The 21,214-nt window shown below is 45.9% G+C and overlaps 1 protein-coding gene across 2 annotated transcripts in view; it reads left to right on the top strand.

The window, feature by feature from the left end:
• Window positions 1-21,214, top strand: part of MED14 (mediator complex subunit 14) — a 1,045,467-nt gene that overhangs the window by 414,657 nt on the left and 609,596 nt on the right. The window lies entirely within an intron of this gene.

The following is a 21,214-nucleotide window of genomic DNA, read 5'->3' as shown; positions in this document are numbered from 1 at the left end:
CGTTATGGTATCTACTTAGAAGCCGCCCTCGCGTGCTGATGTCGTTTCTTTTTTTCTGCGCCAGCGAGCGCAGATCCGGAGAGGGCAGTACCTCGAGTCACTTTTTGAATCCGTTTTTGCAACTTTTGTCGACACTGTTTTTGAGTCCAGGTGAGCCGAGGGATGTCACGTTGTACCGGCTTCAAGGCTTGTGACTCCTGTCACAAATTGATGTCGGTCACGGACCCGCACCTCGTGTGCCTTTGGTGCCTGGAGTGCGACCACAACCCAAAGTCGTGTCCCGACTGCAGTGCCATGAACCCGAAGTCTTTGTGGGAACGGTCCCTAAAGCTTCTCGGGGCCCAGCAGTCCGGTCCGTGCCGGTTGAGGTCCCGGTCGAGAGGGAGGTTGCGGAACCGGTCGCGAAGCCACCACCACCACTCATTATCGAAGTCTTCATCTTCGGGTAAGAAGAAGCACAAAAAGAAGGCGAATAAGCATTATCGCTCTTCGCATTATCCCTGTCCATCGGCCGACGCGACGTGGGAAGCAGAAGGTAGTCGTCTGGCTCCGCCCGCGTAGCCTGTTGGGCCTTCCCTCTCTTTCCGGGAGCCGAAGCGACCCCTGCCCAGCTTCAAAGCTTTTACAAAGCCTTGTTCTCCATCTTCGGGCAGCCGAACTCCGCCGGCGCACCCTTGGGCCCTGCGGACTCGGTTGGGGGCTCTAGGCCTTCGATGCCGGCGGCTTCCGCGCTCATGACACCTTCTCTGGCGCCGAATCCAGTGACGACAACTCCGTCGCCTCTGACACCGATTGTGTCCCCAGCTGGCGTTAGCCCCGGCCTCCCCCTCATTGAGGACACATAGCCGGACCGATGTCTGGACCGTCGCCGACCGGTACTTTTGTACCCCTGTTCTCCCCTGATACGTCCTACCACCCTGAGTGGCTACCAGGAAAGGTGAGGAGGACTGGGTGGAGTCTGTGGACCCTCTTGCAGACCAGTTAGAGGTACCGGACTGGAGAGAGGAGTTGGGTGACGCCAGTGGTGTGGATACCTCCCCAGACCTTGGCATGCTTTCCCCCCCTACCGTGGCTACGGAGTAGGGTGCGTCTTATGCAGTGGTGTTGGGTAGGGCAGCCGAGGCCCTAAACCTCGAGCTTCCTACAGTGGCGGTCAGGACTAACCTCCTGACCGAGGTGCTTCAACCAGCAGCTGCCTCTTCGGAGCCCCTGCTGCCGTTCAGTGAGGCCCTTACCGGACATCCTTTTGGGCACTTGGTCCAGGCCCAACACAGGGGCTGCTGTGGACAGGATGATTGCCTGACACCACCGCCTGGCCCCGGGCGACCCCATTTTCCTCTCTTCCCATCCTACCCCAGAGAGCTTGGTAGTCCAAGCCTCCACGTCCAAATGTGCCTTCCCTAACACACCACCTGATAGGGAATCAAAGAAGCTGGGCCAACTTGGGACGAAGCTGTTTTCTTCCTCCAGCTTGGGACTGCGGTCGGTGAACACCGCATGTCTATTGGGCCGTTACTCCCACTCGGGGTGGGACACTGTTGCGCAGGTGCTGCCCCAGTGCCCGGACAAGGCCCAGGCCGTGCTCTCCCGTGCTCTTGCCGAAGGGAGAGACGCAGCAAAGTTTGCCATCCGGTGTGGGCGGGACACTGCCGACTCACTGGGCAGGACGTTTTCCACGTTGGTAGCACTGAGACGCTATGCCTGGTTGAGGTCCATTGGCTTCTCGGGTGATGTCCAAGCAACACTTTTGGACATGCCATTTGATGGCCGTTGCCTGTTTAGCGACAAGGGCAGATCCTTAGGCCTCGCTTCCACCTCCTGCCCAGCGCAGTCTGCTTTTCACCCCTTTCGTGGCTACGGAAGGGGTGCCCCGCCACGTTCCACCCAGAGCCACAGGCCTGCGCAAGCTGTCCAGCCTCTGCGCGGCTGGGGCCGTAGATCCCACCGCCAAGGGTCAGGGGGCCAGCATGTGGGCCAGTCCACCAGAGCCCCCTCTACAGCAGCCTCCAAACCCTCCTAGTCCGGCCTTTCAGGCCCATCAATCGTCAGTGGGTGGCAGGATTTACCATCACCTCCTCCACTGGCAAAACATCACGTCGGACAGGTGGGTTTTGCAGATAGTCCGACGGGAATACTCCCTCCCCTTCGAGATTACCCCTCCATCTACGCCACCTCAATTCCATCGCATGTCGGAGGATCACTTGACCTTCTCCGCCAGGAAGTTGCAGCTCTCTTGGCCAAGGGAGCTATCGAGCGCGTCCTTGTGCCAGAAGTAGGTCGTGTTTGCTATTCCCACTACTTTCTAGTACCCAAGAAGGACAAGGGCCTGCGTCCAATCTTGGACCTCAAGGACGTCAACGGCTTCTTCCGGAAGCAGAAGTTCAAGATGTTGACTGTGGCTCAGGCTCTGTCTGCCCTCGACCCAGGAGACTGGATGGTAGCGTTAGACTTGTAGGACGCCTATTTCCACATCCCCGTCCTGCCAGCCCTAAAGCGTTACCTACGGTTCATGGTAGGCCATGTGCATTTTCAGTTCACCGTGCTCTCCTTTGGTTTTACCAGCGCCCCTCGGGTGTTCACGAAAGTGATGGCGTGGTTGCAGCTCATCTGCGCAGATCAGTGGTTCCAGTCTTCCCTTATCTCGACGACCGGCTGTTGAAGGCGGGCTCGCCCCAGGCTGTCCTCTCCCACCTCCCGACTACGGCGGACCTCCTGCATTCGCTGGTGTTCTCTATCAATGTGCTGATGTCACACATGACTCCCTCTCAGAAGCTCCTCTTCATGGGAGCGGTTTGGGACACAACGCAGTTTCGGGCCTATCATCACGAGCAGCGAGTCCGGGATATTCGGGCTATGATTCAGATCTTTCAGCCTCTATCCCGGGTTTCGGTCAGACTGACCCTGAGACTGCTGGACCTCATGGCCTCCTGCATCCTGCTGGTGGATCGTGCCAGGTGACATATGGGAGCTCTGCAGTGGGACCTGAAGTTCCAGTGGGCACAGGATCAGGGGAATCTTTTCAATTGTGCCAGATCTCGGAGGGCAGTGCACACCAACTGCAGTGGTGGCTAACGAACCAACATTTGGTCAACAGCACATCCCTCTCCCTTCCCCAGATGCATCACTTCTGGGATGGGGTGGCCACATGGGAGAGGCGGAGATCAGAGGCTTCTGGTCTGCGGCGGAGTCCAGGCTCCACATTAACCTTCTGGAGCTCCTAGCGATTCATCTTGCACTGAAGGCATTCCTTCTCTCTGTCTGGGGAAGAGTAGTGCAGGTGTTCATGGACAACACCACCGCCATGTGGTACTGCAACAAACAGGGCGGGGTAGGGTCGTGGACCCCATGTCAAGAGGCCCTTTGCTTCTGGACATGGCTGGAACATCAGGGCATATCCCTGGTGGTTTAGCACCTGGAAGGTTCACTGAACGCCGAGGTGGGCGAACTCAGCTGCAGGTGCATGGTGGATCACAAATGGCATCTTCACTCTGAGGTGGTGCAAGGTCGCTTTCAGCAGTGGGGAGAGCCTTGGTTAGATCTATTAGCCACCAAAGAGAACGCACAATGTCAGCAGTTCTGCAAGTTGGAATTTCCCAGGTGGCACTCGCTCGGCGACTCTTTTCGTCAAGAGTGGAGTTGCGGTCTTCTACACGCCTTTCCGCCTATACCACTTCTGCCGAGAGTGCTGAAGAAGATCAAACGTGACCGGGCCCAAGTCATTCTTGTTGCTCCGGATTGGGCACCAAGAGTCTGGTATCCCGAGCTGTTACATCTGGCCATCGATCCTCCAATCCGACTGCCTCTTCGCGAGGATCTTCTATCGCTGCAGCAGGGGACGATCTTCACCCGAACTTGTCCAGCCTCCACCTCCTTGTGTGGAGATTGACCTGCGACAGCTGGCAGCTTTTGACTTTCCTCCCAAAGTCTGCAGTGTTATCTTGGCAGCCAGGCGTCCCTCCACTAACACGGTATACTCCTGTAGATGGAACAAATTTGTGGCATGGTGCACAGCAAAGAGTGTGGATCCCCTCTCTGCCCCTCTTTTTGAAGTTCTTTTGTTCCTCCTTTCTTTGGCCCAGCAAGGCTCTGCTCTGGGCACAGTTAAGGGCTATCTTTCAGCCATCTCAGCTTTTCTTCGGTTGCCTGATCAGCCTTCTCTTTTCAAGTCCCCCATTGTAAATAGATTTCTTAAGGGCATTACTCACCTATTTCCTCCTATTCCTTTCATAATGACTCAGTGGGACTTGAACTTAGTTCTGACATCCCTTATATGTGCTCCTTTCGAGCCACTACTTAACTGTCCTCTCAGACTTTTAACTTTAAAGACTGCTTTCCTAGTGGCCATCACCTCTGCTCGGGCTCCAGCTTCAGGCTCTGTCCTCTAAGCTTTCTTTTCTTGCTGTTCATCTGGACAAGGTTGTCCTAAGAACTAGACCTTCTTTTCTTCCCAAAATGGGTACTTCTTTCTACATTGGTCAAACCATCTCTTTGCCCACCTTCTTTCTGCCACCGCATCCTTCAAAAGAGGAAGAGAAGCTCCACCGTCTGGATCCAAAGCGTGCGCTATCTTTCTATCTGGATCGCACAAGATAATTCCAGGTGGATGACCAACTCTTTGTTGGCTATGTGGGTGCCAAGAAAGGTCGGGCCGTGCAAAAATGGACCATTTCTTGGTGGGTCTTTCTTTGCATTAAAACGTGATGCTCTTTGGCAAAGAAGGAGCCTCCAGTAGGATTACGCGTCCATTCCACCAGGGCGATGGCAGCCACTACTGCTTTGGAACATGGAGTTCCCCTTTATGATATCTGCCAGGCAGCCACTTGGGCATCTCCGCCCACGTTCACCAAACAATACTGCCTGGACTCTCAATTCCAGAGAGACGGTTTCTTTGGCAGTTCTGTTCTCCAGGACTTCCTGGTGTGAACTTGGTTCGCAGGCTCATGTCCGAGGTTGGTATTGCTGGGGTATCTATTCTAAGGTAATGATTCTATAACTAATAGTCTCTTTCAGATGAACAAGTTACTTACCTTCGGTAACGATATATCTTTAAGAGACATGTATTAGTTAGATTCCTTACCGCCCCACTCATCCTCCCCGTTCTGCAAACTTACTTCTTGGATTAAGGAATTCCTTTCAGGGCCCTAGTTTGGTGCACTAGTGGTCAGTGTCATGCATGGTTCTGCGTTTCTGGCGTGGAATGTCGTGTAAAGACCTGAGGTCCGTGTGCGAAGACTGAGTCTAAGTAGATACTGCGACATCATCCCAGTGACCACAACGAGGAACGCAGAGTCTACCACCTATCGACGCGCGGGGGTACTGCTGCGAAAAATTGCTCCAGATCCAGTTTGACGCCTGGGAGTAATTCTAAGTAAGGAATCTACAACTAATATATGTATAGTTACCCAAGGTAAGTAACTTGTTCGTTATTCTCCTGAGTCCTGCCTTCTACATCAAATTTTCAAAACTTTAAATGGCAGTTTGTGTACACCCGTAGTGGCTTCAGATTGCCACCCTTGCTTGTAAACGTACAGAAAATTGAGGGCCTAGTGAATGCCGCTTTGGGGTACTGAGGTATATTTTAGGTTTAGGGTGAGCCCCGTGCTGTGGTCCTGTTGGAACTAGAGCAAACTGCAGAGGAGAGCTATACTAGACTGGAGGGATATTAATTTTGTGTAGAGTCATCTTGGTAGGGTTCCGTTACTTAACTAGGGAATGAGAGTCCGCATGGCCACAGTGAAGTGTCAAAAGATCTTTGACACTGCCTGTAAGAATACAATACTAGTTTATTGAAAACTACTGGTCCCTACTCCTTCGAGACATGCATAGTTGCTTGAGAGTGGACTCGCATGATAAATAATGAAAACAGAAATATGGCCTGATTATAATTAGAAATATTTTTGGTCATCTGCCTCCCACCCTAAAAAGGAGATTATTTTTTTCTTCAGAGTTTTAATATAGCGCGAACTTGACCTGAAGGTATCCGGTATCAGAGTGCTTTACATGAGCACCAGTTGTATTACATAAGGATACATTCATTTTGTTAGGTACGGGGATATTACGTGATTTTGCCCAGAATCACAGGATATCGAGCGTCCTTGCCGAGGCTCGAACCCGGTCACCCAGATTTGAGGTTGACCGCCCTGGCCGTCACCCAATTGAGCCATCCCTTGAACGTTGCCTTGGAGGTGTCTTTCATTTTAGTGAGTATCATTTTGACTCCCGCTGTTAGAATGAGATCCAGTAGGTCTCTGTCCTGTTGTGAGTCTACCTCTGTCATCATAAAAGCAGTTACTAGGGTGGCAAATTCAGTTTTTAGAGTGCAACCTAACATTTTGTTTAAGAAAGCGAAGATCTTCTCCCAGAATATTTTGACTTTGGGACAGTGATACATAAGGTGTGCCAGGTCCCCCTTTTCGTTATTGCAATTCCAGCACTGATCATTGTCCTTCAGGCCCAGTGTCGCCAGTCGAGCCCGGGGTCCAGTAGATTTTGTGTAATATCCAGAACTTTGTCTGAGCTAGAACTGGGGATATTTTGTTTTGTGTAGGGGAGGTCCATAGCATCTGGATCTCTTTCTCGCTGAGTGTGACTTCGAGTTGAGACTCCCAGTAAGTGAGTGTCTTTTCATTGAGTTTGGTTGAGCTGGGTCGTAGTAGTCTGTAAAGGTGTGATACCTGGTGGCCAATTCTGTTGAGGTTAGTCATGTATTGGATGATTGAGGGCTTGAGATTAGAGAGTTTCGCTTTGGTCAGGGCTGTTTTGATTTGAAGGAAGTTGTACAGTTCTATGTCTGGTAAGTTATGTTTGTTTTTTAGCATGCTGAAAGTGGAGGGGCTTTCTCCCTCTTCAAGCTGGACAGGGTGGGAGATTCCTATTTTTTTCCATGAGTCCATAGATAGCGGTTTACCTCTGTATTTTATCCTTGCGTTTGCTCACAGTGATTCCCACCTTGAGTTTTTTATGCTGTGTTCCATTCTTTGATCTACTTTCAGTAGGGCATTTCTTGTGTTTTTGAGTATTGGGTTTGCTGCTTGTATCTGTTTATTAGCTGTTAGGAGAGCTAATGGTTCAAGGTTGTTTAGTATGGCTCTCTCAAGTCTAAGTCAGACCGGTGTGTAGTCCTGGCTGGGCAGGATCCAGTAGCTCCCCTGTTTCGCTAAAAATGTAGTTTGGAAAATTTTGAAGTCCGCCAGGTTTAAGCCCCCCAGTTTTTTGTGTAGTCTTAATTTTTTAAGGCTTATCCTCGCTTTTTTGTCTCGCCAGATGAAATTATTTAGCATCTTGTCTATTTTGCGATGGAAATAGTCTGAGAGTATTAGAGGGAGCATATTTGACAGGGAGTTGACCATTGGGGTGATCCTCATCGTCACTGTCTCTATCCTCCCCTACCATGTTATGAATTTGGGTGACCAACCTTCCAACAGCGTCATTAGTTTTTCGTTTTGTTCAAGTGTGCTTTTGAGGTCATTCCCGAAGTGCATACCTAGGTATTTAATGAAACTGGTTTGCCAGGCAAGGCCCGAAGCCCCCAGTATCTCTCTAGTGGTGTAGATGTTAAGTGGTTTACATTCTGACTTGTCCTTATTCAGCTTATATCCAGAGAAGGTTGAGTGCTTATCTATGGTCTCCATGAGGGCCGTGATGGAGGATTTCGGGCTTTCTGTGACAATGAGAATGTCATCCGCGTACGCGGCTAGTTTGACTGTTACCTCATTAATGGTGACCCCCTTCATCTCCTCATTGGCCCCGATATCCCTGATCAGTGGTTCTAGGGCCAGTAGTGACAGCGAGGGGGACAGGAGGCAACCCTGCTTTGTCCCTCGCTGCAGGGTGAAGGGTTCTGAGGCCGCCCCATTCACTACAATTCGAGCTCTGGGTTTTTTGTATAGTGCCATAACTTTCCGTGTGAATGAGTCCCCCAAGTTGTATGTCCGCATGCACTGCTCCAGGAAATACCATGACACCCTATCAAATGCTTTCTTGGCGTCTAGTGTGATGGTCACCGCTGGTTTGCCAGTCTTGGCGGCCCTTTCGAGTATATGACACAGGAGTCTGGTGTTGTCATGTGACATGCGTGTCTTAAGGAATCCTACCTGTGCGTTACTTATCAGCTGTGGTAGAACCTTGTTAAGCCTTGTTGCCAGGATTTTGGCGTATACTTTGCAATCAACGTTTATTAGAGAATTGGGCCTGTAGTTTTGGGGCAGCTGAGTGTTTTTGCCTTCTTTTGGGATAACTATTATATTTGCTTCAGACATGGTTTGTGAGACCATCCACGCCCCCTCGCAGTGGCTAAATACATTTTTCATAATTGGTTGCAGGTGAGTTAAGAATGTCTTATAAAAGGTGGCTGTGTAACCGTCTGGCCCGGGTGCTCTGTTATCTTTAAGAGACTTCACTGCCATATCGATTTCTGTTGAACTTCTCTCCCGTCCCAAAGTGTGTCCTTCCTCGGACGTTATCTTCGGGAGGTTTAGTCTGTCTAGGTACTTGGTGCAACCACCTTCGTCCAGAGATTGGTCTTTTTTGTAGAGATCTTGATAGAACTCACTAAATGTTCGTAGGATCTCCTTGTTTCTTGTGTGTGTGATGTTTTGCGAGACTGTGATTGATGAGATGGTATGCTGTCTTTGTCTGTGTTTCATGTAAGAGGCCAGGAACTTCCCTGCTTTGTTGGCCTCTCAGAGGTTGATTGCTTTATACTTGTGTAGAGAGGAGAGTCACGCAGGTGAAGTAGTTAAACTCTTTATTCAGTTATAACATAACAGCATCCTCAGCTTGTAGGTCATGCAGGCATGTCAAAGTACAATGAAGGCACCCACATCAACATTCTAAGGTGGCCTTCCTCCCAACATTCCACGACTGTACCAATGTCCTCATGGGGGTGGGGGTGCATGGCCTGTACCAAGTGGGAGAAACTACAACAACTTGTTTATCCACATTCCGGCCCTTTCGCTCAAGATTCTGTTGTATTCGTATTTTTTCTTTGTGAGTTCGGTCCGCGCGCAGGCGTTCTCTGAATCTGTGATATGAATTGCCTCTAATCTTTTTATGTCTTTTTCTAGTTGGTCTAGCTCTGCTTTCGCATTTCTGTTAATTTTGGCTTTAATATCTATAATTGTGCCCCTGATTGTGGCCTTTAGTGCGTCCCACATGGTCTTAGGATCCGTGCCTGGAGTGTCATTAAACCTGATGTATTCCTTAATGGCTTCTTCTATTTTATCTTTGTTGGTCTGGTCTGACAAGACGTCACTATTGAATCTCCATCTACGTGGGTGGTCTTCATTGGGTCGCCCGCACAGCAATATACTGATGCAGGAGTGGTCCGAGACGGTTCTTGTCGCAATGTCAGTGTGTTATATTAAGTGGGTGTGTGTTCCTGAGATTAGTATGTAATCTATCCTGCTGTTTGAGTTGTGTTGGTTGGAGTAAATGGTGTAATCTCTGGTGTCAGGGTGTTGTAGTCACCAAGGGTCTTTAAGGTTGAACCTGGTACATACTTTTTTTAGTGTATTGTGAGCACTTGGGGGGAGTGAGTGGCACTGTGATTGTCTGTCAAGAGTGTAATCTAATGCTATGTTGAAGTCGCCTGCCATCACTGTTAGGTCATTTTGTGGAAATGCTTCCAGTCTTTTCGAGATGCCCTCACAAAATTCGGAGTCGTCGGCGTTGGGGCCATAGATGTTTACTACATGTATACTTTCTTCCCCCCTTTTCAGATGCGTCACAAGTATCCTCCCCTCTTCATCGCATTGTTGTTCATCTATTATTACCTTGGAGTTCTTGTTTATCAGGGTAATCACTCCCCGCTTTTTCCCTGTGGATGGAAAACAGGCCATCTGTCCGATCCATCTCTCTCTAATTCGTTCGGCATCGTCTAAAGATAGCCTGGTCTCTTGGAATGGAATGGATCTGAATCTCCATCTAGACTCCCCGGAAGGACCAGGGGTAGCCTGTTTCATGGACATATTCAGCGTCCTCGGCCTTAAACTGATGACGCAGGAACCTACTCATACCGCAGGCCACATACTAGACTGTATTTGCTCCAACTCAGACGCTTTGACGATCAAACCCCCTAGCATCCAAACCTGGTCAGATCATAAATTTGTCCCATTTGACCTGTCACTGGGAAACAATGCTCCAAGGAAAACCACTAGGAAAATAACCAGGAGTTCCAAACCTGACTGGAAAATATCACTTATCCAGCCAGATCTCTTAGGGAAAGCAATAAAGAGCAAACCCACACTAACTGGCCACACCTCGACAGACAACCAGCTGTTCTGTGAATGGATCATGTCACTTAGTAAGCCCTCAGATCCAACGAGCTCAAAAAACAATTCACGCGGTATGAAAAATAAAAAGAGTGCCCCATGGTTCTCACAAGCCTTAAAAGTGGAATTAGGCGAAGTTAGAACGTTGGAACGAAGGTGGCGTAGAAACTATGAGGCCAACGATTGTAACATCTATAAAGCAGCCCGGAGGCAGTACCATGCTTCAATTAAGCTGGCAAAAAAAGCCTATTACCTAGAGGCGATTTCCTCTTCTGATAATGGACAGAAAGAAATCTTTAAGATTGTAAATAGTTTCACCAACCCCAGAGCCCTCTCACAGGAAATCCCACCATCCTTGCCCCTCTGTAACTCCATTGCCAACTACTTTGAAAAGAAAATCCTAGACATCGTCAAGGACTTTCCAAAACCGATACTGACCGCCTCAGAAACTGAAAGGAGGGAGTCAATCGAGGAAAACACCAATATGCCCTGCTTTAACGCATTTGACCCCATCTCCTTAGAGGAGTCTCATCAGGCCATTCTATTGAGTAAATCCGGATCTCCTTTCGACCCCTGCCCCCCTTCGTTCCTACAAGCCTTGGTTAACGAGGTGAACCCCATCATCAACAGCATTATCAATTCCTCACTCTCCTCGGCTTAAATCCCTAGCGAATGGAAACTAGCATCCGTCAAGCCCCTCCAAAAGAAACCCCTGTCTCATCCGACTATCCTCTCCAACCTACGTCCCATTTCGCTGCTCCCTCTGTTGTTTAAACTGACTGAAGCATTTGTCAACAAACAACTCACAAAATTTCTGGAAGAAAATAACATCCTGCATGCCAACTAATCTGGCTTCAGGGCCAAACACTCAACCGAATCCGCCCTTCTATTCACGGCAGAGACCCTGCGAACGGCCATGGACCAAGGGAAGAAGGCCGTCCTGATCTTACTTGATCTGTCGGCGGCCTTCGACACGGTCTTGCACACTATCCTGAGTGACCGTCTATTTAACTCGGGGATAAGAGAGGTAGTGCTGACATGGTTCAAAAATGTTCTTGGCCAAAGACGTCAAGTCACTGTACTAGGGGAATTCAGCTCTGAGGAAAAATTTATCAGTGCAGGGGTCCCTCAGGGCTCTAGTCTGAGCCCTGTACTTTTCAATCTATACATGGTCCCCCTGATTGAGCTTATTTCCTCCTATCAGATCAGCACAATATCATACGCTGATGATGCACAGATCATCCTGGTGCTGGACAGAGAGCTGCCTGGAGCTGAAGAAAACCTCAAAAACTGCCTCACTGCTACTTTCGAGTGGATGAAGTGCAACCACGTCAAATGTAATTCGGGGAAAACCGAAATCTTGCCTTTCGGTCCACAAAATCTGTTCTCGCCCAAACAGTGGTGGCCTGAAGATGCCGAAACTCCCCCAATTACCATCTCCTCTGCCCGTAACTTAGGCAGTAAGTTTGATGACGCTCTGTCATTTAAGCAACAAGCAGTGGTCGTGGCCGGCACCTGTTTTCACATCATCAGAACCCTCCGAAAGTTTTTTGACCTCCTCCCCCTCCCAGCAAGAAAAACGGTAGCGGTTGCACTCATAACATCTAGACTGGACTACTGCAATAGCCTGTATGCAGGAGCAAATAAATCCGTGCTCCACAGACTGCAGATGGTCCAGCACGCAACCGCCCGCCTGGTCCTTGGCTGGCCTAGGAAGTCATCTGCTTCTGCACTCAATGCACTTCATTGGTTACCAATACATAAGCGTATCTTATTCAAAATCCTGGTTATCACTTTTAGAGCCTTTCACTTACAGGGGCCCAGGTATCTGTCGAATGGCTTCAGACGCTATCTGCCTGCGCGTAGCCTAAGGTCCTTCAATCAAAACCTACTAGTGACCCCTAAATTTAGGCTCACCAATAAGGGTGGGAAATCCCTGGCTGTCATTGGTTCCAGGGCGTGGAACAAACTGCCACCACAGCTTCGGCAAATCTCAACAGAAAGGCTCTTCAGGAAAGCCCTGAAGAGCTGTGTTTTCTCCCTTACAGACACCGCCTGTAAAGCCCTAGTATAAAGTGTACAGGACCCTTTGAACGACATCAGTTAGCCAACATGTTCCACCTAGGTTGGCACCAAGTGCCAAGATGCTCCTTGGAGTGATAGCTGTGCTATACAAATGTATTTTTCATTCCATTCCATGGATGTTCGCTGTTTGCCCAAAACCTCTCTTGCATTCTGTTTAAAATCCCTACTTCCCCCTTTAGAATAGTGGGTGGGTACGGACTGTGTCTCCCCCTGTTGGGCCCTCTTCTGTGCTCCCCCCCAGGTCTTAATGGCAATTCCTTTCTTGCATGCAGAAGTGTAGAGAGAAGGGTTAAGATAGGATAGAGTACAGTGGATAGAATACAAGTAGATGTACCGGACATACAGTACTTACATAACAAAAACAACACAAAAGCCTACCACCCCCCTCCCCGTACCAAAACATTGTATTCAAGACGTGCGACGCCAAAGATCCCGCTCCGCTTCCCCTGGGATAATATGATTCTTTACGCCAGTGCTGCTATACAGATACCCCTCCTCCTTCTTATCTTTCCTTGCTCACTATTGTCCTTATTTACCAATATAGGATTGGCTCATGGTTACTTGGTTCCCCCTTATTTCGTTCCTATAGTTTCCGTCCCCAAAAGGATATAGTGTTATATTGTTCTCTGCTTAGTGCCGTCGTCTGGTTTTGAACAAAGAATTAACGACAAATTTGCTAGTACTGCAACTATTCTTGAACCTCAAAGCAACTTATGAGGGCACATTTTGGGAGACAACAAAATGCGTCAGAGACCTCTCTTTTCGTCGACTTAATCCATCAATTTATTTGTATGAAAGAATACTTTATCAACCTTCCATATTACAAAAATCAAAAAAGGTTACACCTCACATCAATGGGACATGTTTTAAACAATATATTACACACCATTCAATCACTCATTTCGAACATTCTTGACACCAAACGATTCTTCACTCCAAACACACTGGTACCACAAACCATTCATTCATCTCAATCAGTTTCTCAAAAAACATAAACTACTCAATATACTTTTCTGAGACCACAGAGAATATTGCTAGACTAGTTACTCTCAATATTATTTCTTTTCAACAATTCAAAATTCTTGTGGTCGCAACAAAAGGTCTACGCGTTTCAAAACCCCTTAGTTTCAGGGTCTCTCATCAGGACCTGTGAATTAAAAAATTACAAAAACCTTTATAAGTAACAGTGGGACGTCCAACCACTTCTCAAAACACCAGCAACCCTTGCTACTGACTTGTTTACCTTTGTCAAATGGAGAGAAGATCAGCCGATCTCATTCGAATGGCTCTGAAAATAGGAGAAGAAAAAAACATGGCACTAAGCCTGAGGGGGATATAAATTTAAACAATTCTGGCAATGTTTGAACAATAGTGTTAAGTGTGGCATTCGCACAATCATTTGTCAAAAACTTACATGGATTATCTTAGTTGTAGCGAGTCTTAATTGTCTTGATATAGATGATAATGGCGAAGTGTTCGCAATATAATCACTCGTCAGCTGTGGAAGAGTATAAAAGATATTTTCAATGTGGACCAATGTTATCCGGTTAGAGATCATAGTTCATTAGTAATTTGTAATTTTTGTACCTCAAATGGGTACGAAGGACATGTTAAAATGTCCTAGGGTTGCCCCATCTACCACTTCTCCGATGAAAACTGGAATTCATTGGTTCCAAGGACAATTGGTGTGCGCTGTCTTATAATCACGTGACGATCCGTAAAGCTGAATAAATCTTTTAGCCTGAAAGTAAATCGGAGCCAAATTTAAAATGGCGAGAGAATTCAAAAGACGTAGCGTGAATCATTAAGACAACTGGGGCGATTTCGCAAATCGTATTGGCAAATAAAGCGAAAACGTAACCAAATCCCAAGACATGTTGGTTATTAGTCTGTTCCTCATAGAAAGGAACGAGTGTTTAAAAGTCATTTAAGTCCAAAGTTTAAGCAGCCTAAAGTCTAGGCTTACCGGAGTAATTTTCATAAGTTACGGAGACCGTTTGCAGACGCTAATTCCTGTCACGTGTGGAAACACGTGATGACGGTGTTTATATCTAACTTAGACAAAACAAAGAGCGGACTTGTCTAAGTTAGAACCAGGACGCCAGTTTAAGATGGAACCTGATCCAAAATGGAGGCAACAAAAAACTTTGTTGGTACTTATGAACTCCAGGGAGGACAAGGAGTTCATACTTTAATATAAATGGGAGATTCTTCTGCGTATTTGAACCCATTAAGAAGTGGCTTCAGGGGAAGTATATGATTACAATACAATCCAGGACACCGGTTGAGAACAGAGCCTGATCCAAAATGGAGACAGCAAAAAACTTTATTTGTACTTATGAGCTCAAAGGAGAACAAAGGGTAAATACTATAATATGAATGGGAATTTCTTCCGAATATTTATATCCATCAAGCGATGGCTTAAGGGGAAGTATGCTTGTGATGACGGTACAGTCCAGGTCATTTGATGATATATTAGCTCAGTTTGTACAACTCAGAGAGCTCATTAAGTCCATTGATAGCTGTATTAAACTTCAATATCAAGAAAGCCTCTCTTCTGGACAGTTTAAGTTCTAAATCACCACCCCTTATATCTTGTTCCACTTTAGATACCACTGTCCATTTTAAATCATTAATTTGGTGATTTTTGGCTTTCCAATGAGTAACCAATGGAGGTGTTTCCACATTTTTGTTGATTCGCGATTTATGTTGTGATACTCTTGTACGGATCTCTTGGCTTGTTTTTCCTATATATAATAGGTTGCAAGGGCAACGCATACCATAGATAACAAACTTACTTTTGCAATTAGTGAAGGAATCGTGTTTCTAAAACACAGAGTTATATTCAAATAAATTGCCTTCCTCTGTGGATTCACAACAGATACAAGTTCCACATTTGTGGTGTCCTCGTACTGGGGGAAGTCCTACATAGTCACGTAAGGTGCTTTGTTTTTCTTTTGGCATAGATGCTCGCACAATTTGATTTGCTATATTACGATCTTTTTTTAAAGCAAAGAGGGGATTCTGCTTTAATGAACAGTCAAGATTTTTATCAAGTGCCAATTTTGGATGATGACCTTTTTCAAGTTGTTTTGAATTGGGACAGAATGTAGACACAAACAATCCTTTCAAGTGGTGTTTTTTTGTTGTTGTTTTTTTGTTGTTGTTTTGAGTAATTCTTCTCTTGGAGTTCAACATGCTCTCTTCATTGCCTTTTTCAAATGTTTCTTCGGGTAACCTCTTTTCTTACAATTATTTAGTAATCTGGTTGCATGGGACATATATTCATCTTTAAAATTGCAATTACGTCTCGCACGTAAAAACTGGCCAAATGGCAAGTTTTCTCTCAGATTTCTCGGGTGGTTACTTGTAAAATGTAGCATCTTATTTCGATCAGTTGGCTTTTTGAATAAAGTAGTCACAAGTCCATTGTCAGATGGATAAACCTCAACATCAAGAAATGGAATCTTTGTTTTGGAATAATTTAAACTGAATTTAATATCCTCGGTACGATTGTTTAGCCAACAATGAATGTTTTGAGGTTCTCTTCTGTGCTAGTCCATGTCATAAAAACGTCATCGATGTAACGAGTCCAATTTCCGATGAATTGAGAAAAAGGATTGTTATTGTAGACGAATTTCTCCTCAAATTTAGCCATGAAAAGTATTGCTAGCTCCGGTGCGAAGGGACACCCCATCGCAACTCCTTTGACTTGATGATAAAAGTCACCGTTGAAACTAAAATAGTTTTTCTTTAGTGCAAAACTGGCTAGTTCCATTATGAACTTGGTGGGAACTTTGGGACTAGATCGACTTTCCAAATAGGAACCAATTACTGAGAGTCCTTCATCCTGTGGGATCTGAGTATAAAGCGAGACCACGTCTAGCGTAACCAGATAGTGACTATCTTGTTCAAAATTTATAAGTGCCAACTTGTTAATGAAATCTGTTGTGTCACCTAAGAACGATGGTATTGCGAAGATGAATGGCTTTAAGAAGTAGTCAACAAATTTAGAGAGAGGCTCCATCATGGAATTGCAACCGGAAATAATAGGTCTACCTGGTGGTGTTGTCACATTTTTATGTATCTTGGGAAGTACGTAGAATAGAGGGATCCTTGGATTTGTATTTTGCAAAAAGTCATGTTCTTTTTTTGAAAGAAAGCCTTGCTGAAGTCCTGTGTCAAGTATTGGAAAAAGAATGTTTTGAAATTTCAGAGTAGGGTCTTTATTGATTTTTCGATAGCACACTGTGTCATCGAATTGTCTCATGACCTCAAGGGTATAGTCAGATTTGTTCAATATGACTATTGAACCACCCTTCTCTGCCTGCTTAATTATTATGGAGTCATCATTTTGAAGATTAGACAAAGCCTCCATCTGTGATTTTGTCGTGTTGTGCTTGACCCATCTTTTTTTGTTTTCCATCTCAGTGATAGCTGAGAGAATAGTTTTTTCGAAGATGACTACTTCCTTTGGAATTTTATTAGTCGGTGGACAAAATAAAGATTTTTTCTTTAAGCCAGTATCATCAATAGTTTCTGTATAAGGATTCATCATGAAGAAAGTTTTGAGTCTGATCTTTCTACAGAATTCTATAGTCTCTGTTTTCAAACGGACAAAGTCAGTATGTTTTGCTGGGACAAAAGAGACCTTTTTCCAAGATACTTTGTTCATCCTTATTTAGCGATCTTTTAGATAGATTATACACCAAGGATGATCCTAATTCTTGTAGTTCTGTCGCCGGGTGGACATTTCCCATGGTTGGGTATTGAATCTTACTCTTCCCTATGTTCGCTGTTGGCCCCTCCCTAAAAAAGGGGTTTGTTGTTGGGTTTGTTGGAAATTGCCTCTCTGATTGTTAGTTTTATATCTATCGTTGGTGTTACCTTCGCTGCCACTTGAGGAGGAGGATGTCTCTGAAAAGGTGATGAAGTTTTTTGAGGCTCTTCCTTGATATTCGGGCAGGTACCGACGAGACTCTGTTCGTGTATAAAAGTCTGTTTGTAGGTATGGATAGACTTTTGTTAAAGAAAAGTTTCTTTTATCTTTTTCAAATTTGTTGCTTTTTTGATTGACAGTATAATCTTTGAATTCTAAAATTTATTTTTCTACTTTATCCAATAAAGTTTTTGAATCCGTAATGATCTGGTTGGTCTTTATTTCTGATTCTAATATTTCGATTTCTTCAAGTTGTTGTTTAGAAATGCGTTGAGCAGTTTCCACTGTCAGGACCATCAGGTCTCTGCTACATTTAGTCTCAATCAAACTGTATCCTTTTTTGTAGAGTGGGTCCTCTGTGAAGATGACCGGGATGTTTCTAATTTGTAATCCACCTGGGATAGTGCCTGTTTTCAGATGTTGGATCAAAAAGTGTCCATGAAGATCTGTTCGTATTTGCTTTTTTTTAAGTCTTAGGAGTTTATCAGACTCATTTTGATTTTTTGCTGAAACACTGAGTGAGGCTGATGCAAAAAGGGGAGGGGCGTCTAGAAGATTTTTTATATGTTCTTCGCTGTAAGCAAAGGTGTCACTTTCAGTCATACTGTCAGACAAACAAAAATATGTGTGAGTTTTATGGTATACTAATTCTGGAAGGAACAAGACTATTAATTTCAAAAGAGTTCTATGATTTAAACACAGATTAACCTCTCGCAGAGAATTCTCTGCCAAGAAAACCCAAACCAAGACTGGAGTTAGGCCAAAGGCAGTAAAGCTGGGCCCGTAATAAGAATTAACGACAAATTTGCTAGTACTGCAACTATTCTTGAACCTCAAAGCAACTTATGAGGGCACATTTTGGGAGACAACAAAATGCGTCAGAGACCTTTCTTTTCGTCGACTTAATCCATCAATTTATTTGTATGAAAGAATACTTTATCAACCTTCCATATTACAAAAATCAAAAAAGGTTACACCTCACATCAACGGGACATGTTTTAAACAATATATTACACACCATTCAATCACTCATTTCGAACATTCTTGACACCAAACGATTTTTCACTCCAAACACAGTGGTACCACAAGCCATTCATTCATCTCAATCAGTTTCTCAAAAAACATAAACTACTCAATATACATTTCTGAGACCACAGAGAATATTGCTAGACCAGTTACTCTCAATATTATTTCTTTTCAACAATTCAAAATTCTTGTGGTCGCAACAAAAGGTCTACGCGTTTCAAAACCCCTTAGTTTCAGGGTCTCTCATCAGGACCTGTGAATTAAAAAAATGACAAAAACCTTTATAAGTAACAGTGGGACGTCCAACCACTTCTCAAAACACCACCAACCCTTGCTACTGACTTGTTTACCTCTGTCAAATGGAGAGAAGATCAGACGATCTCATTCGAATGGCTCTGAAAATAGGAGAAGAAAACATGGCACTAAGCCTGAGGGGGATATAAATTTAAACAATTCTGGCAATGTTTGAACAATAGTGTTAAGTGGGGCATTCGCACAATCATTTGTCAAAAACTTACATGGATTATCTTAGTTGTAGCGAGTCTTAATTGTCTTGATATAGATGATAATGGCGAAGTGTTCGCAATATAATCACTCGTCAGCTGTGGAAGAGTATAAAAGATATTTTCAATGTGGACCAATGTTATCCGGTTAGAGATCATAGTTCATTAGTAATTTGTAATTTTGGTACCTCATATGTGTACGAAGGACTTGTTAAAATGTCCTAGGGTTGCCCCATCTAGCACTTCTCCAATGAAAACTGGAATTCAACGGTTCCAAGGACAATTGGTGTGCGCTATCTTATAATCACGTGACGATCCGTAAAGCTGAATAAATCTTTTAGCCTGAAAGTAAATCTGAGCCAAATTTAAAATGACGAGAGAATTCAAAAGACGTAGCGTGAATCATTAAGACAACTGGGGCGATCTGGACACGCTGTAGGGGTGCCACGGCGCAGCCCCAATGGAGACTGTGTGGGCCCCTTCACTCCACATCACTGCATGGCTGCACATTAAGGCACTGAGAGCAACGCTGTAAATTCCACGCACTGGCCGGTGGCGTAGTCGCGGTCACTGGCCTTAGGCTTGGAAGGAATGGGCCCCTGGAAACTGCTAGCTTGAATTGTCAAATAAAGCAATAATGAGAGTTCGGTGGGCACACCTCGGACCTCATGGCCCGGTGTCCCTGTACCTGCTACACACCAGTGCACGCTGCGCCACTGGAGCTGGCTGCAGCGCAGTGACTGCTGTCTCCGCTCAAATTGTTGTGCCACCTTGGAGAACTCGGCTACATGTTCTCCAAACTCCTCTCCTCCGAGCCTTTTTTGGAACCCTCGACCCCTCCCCTACTTCCCGATATCTCTTGTCAAGGTGCTCTCCTAGCACCCCCCCCCCCCTCCCCAAAACACACACACGTTTACACACATGAAGACAGGCAGACACCGACACCGGAGGCACGCACACACACGAACTGCTCTCTGCACGTGTACCGGGGCCTGCAGTGCTCCCCCACAGTCGCAGAGACTGCCTCAGGAGGAGAGGGGGGTAGTATAGGCTGACAGAAAGTGAGAGCGAGAGAGGACAGAGCCAGAAGAGAGAGAGAGGCGACAAGAGGAAGAGATCGAGCGACAGAAGGGGTGGGAGATGGGCTCGAGTGGGAAGAGAGAGTGACACGGAAGACTAGCGGCAGGGAGCAAGTAGATTGGAGGAGAAAGATGGGGAGTTAGGTGGAGTGCGAAACCTGCTGGTATAAAGATAGAGAAAGCGAGAACAAGAGGTACAGAGGGAAGAGAAACAATTAGTGGGAAAGGGCCACAGATGAGAGATGTGGATAGAAGCAGTCATGGTGAAAGGAGAGATGGAGAAAGATACGCGAGGAACAGGAATTAGGAGAAAGATGACACATAGACAAAGTGTGTATGTTGCTTCGCAATGCTGTGCAATCCTGTGACGAGGAGCACTCCGGGGAGATGGGACTAGACATGAAGTCTGTACCTTTGTTTTGTTTTTAGTGTGCATATGGATAGTTGAGCGAGGGCTCTATGTCGCCCGATTCGAAGCACTGCTTACAAATGACACTATTATTAAACCTATTGATACTCAGTTTTTCGACCTCGACAGAATGTTTTGCTTTACCTATTTTCGAACTTGTGACCTGCAGGTCACTACATATGTCAGCAGCTGCAACCCTTCTCTTTTTGAAACTCAGGAGCAGCAACATTGTCGTGGTGTCACCAGGGCTTTAAGTGGAAGCTTTCTCAATAATATATAAAAGCCATTGTTACTACTTATTTATCTTATGCAACTAACAACCATTGAAAAAGCTGATAGTCCTGAATTATTGTAGGTATGGTGTTACATATTGTATCATGTATCTGGATGCACTGAAAGAAACAGCAAAATACAAGTCGGGTGGCACACATAGGCCACGCCCCTTTGAGAGGACCTCCCCCCAGTTTTTTCATCCCACTTAAAGCCCTGCCCTTGGGTGCTTATTGGAGCTGCGAGGTGTGGCTGATGGAGCCACACCAGATGGATGTGAGAAACATGAACTCCGGGCGCCTGATCACGAGTCCTCAGCGCTCACGGAAGCTGCAGCGTGTGTCCCACAGCTCCGCTTTCTTTGAAGACTTTCTGGTCAAAGCGGCTATGAACTTAAAATCAGGGCCTGGCAAGTAACTCACATTAGGAAAGTGATATATATATATGTGTTCTGATTCCAGCCCCAAGTTGAGCAGCTGCTGACATCTGGACGCCTTGGTTCAGGATGGGCCAACACAGTGTGGTGTGCCACTTATTCAAGGAGCCTGTTCCACACAGTGGTCGAAGTGGGGAAAAAAAAGTAGGGGAACTGTGGGCGGAGAATCAGAGGGCGGGAATAACCCGAGAATGGG

The sequence above is a fragment of the Triturus cristatus genome, chromosome 8 (assembly GCF_964204655.1).
Source record: "Triturus cristatus chromosome 8, aTriCri1.1, whole genome shotgun sequence".
Lineage (NCBI taxonomy): Eukaryota > Metazoa > Chordata > Amphibia > Caudata > Salamandridae > Triturus > Triturus cristatus.
Note: the sequence above shows the minus strand (reverse complement) of the source record. Positions and strands in the feature narration are given on the sequence as shown.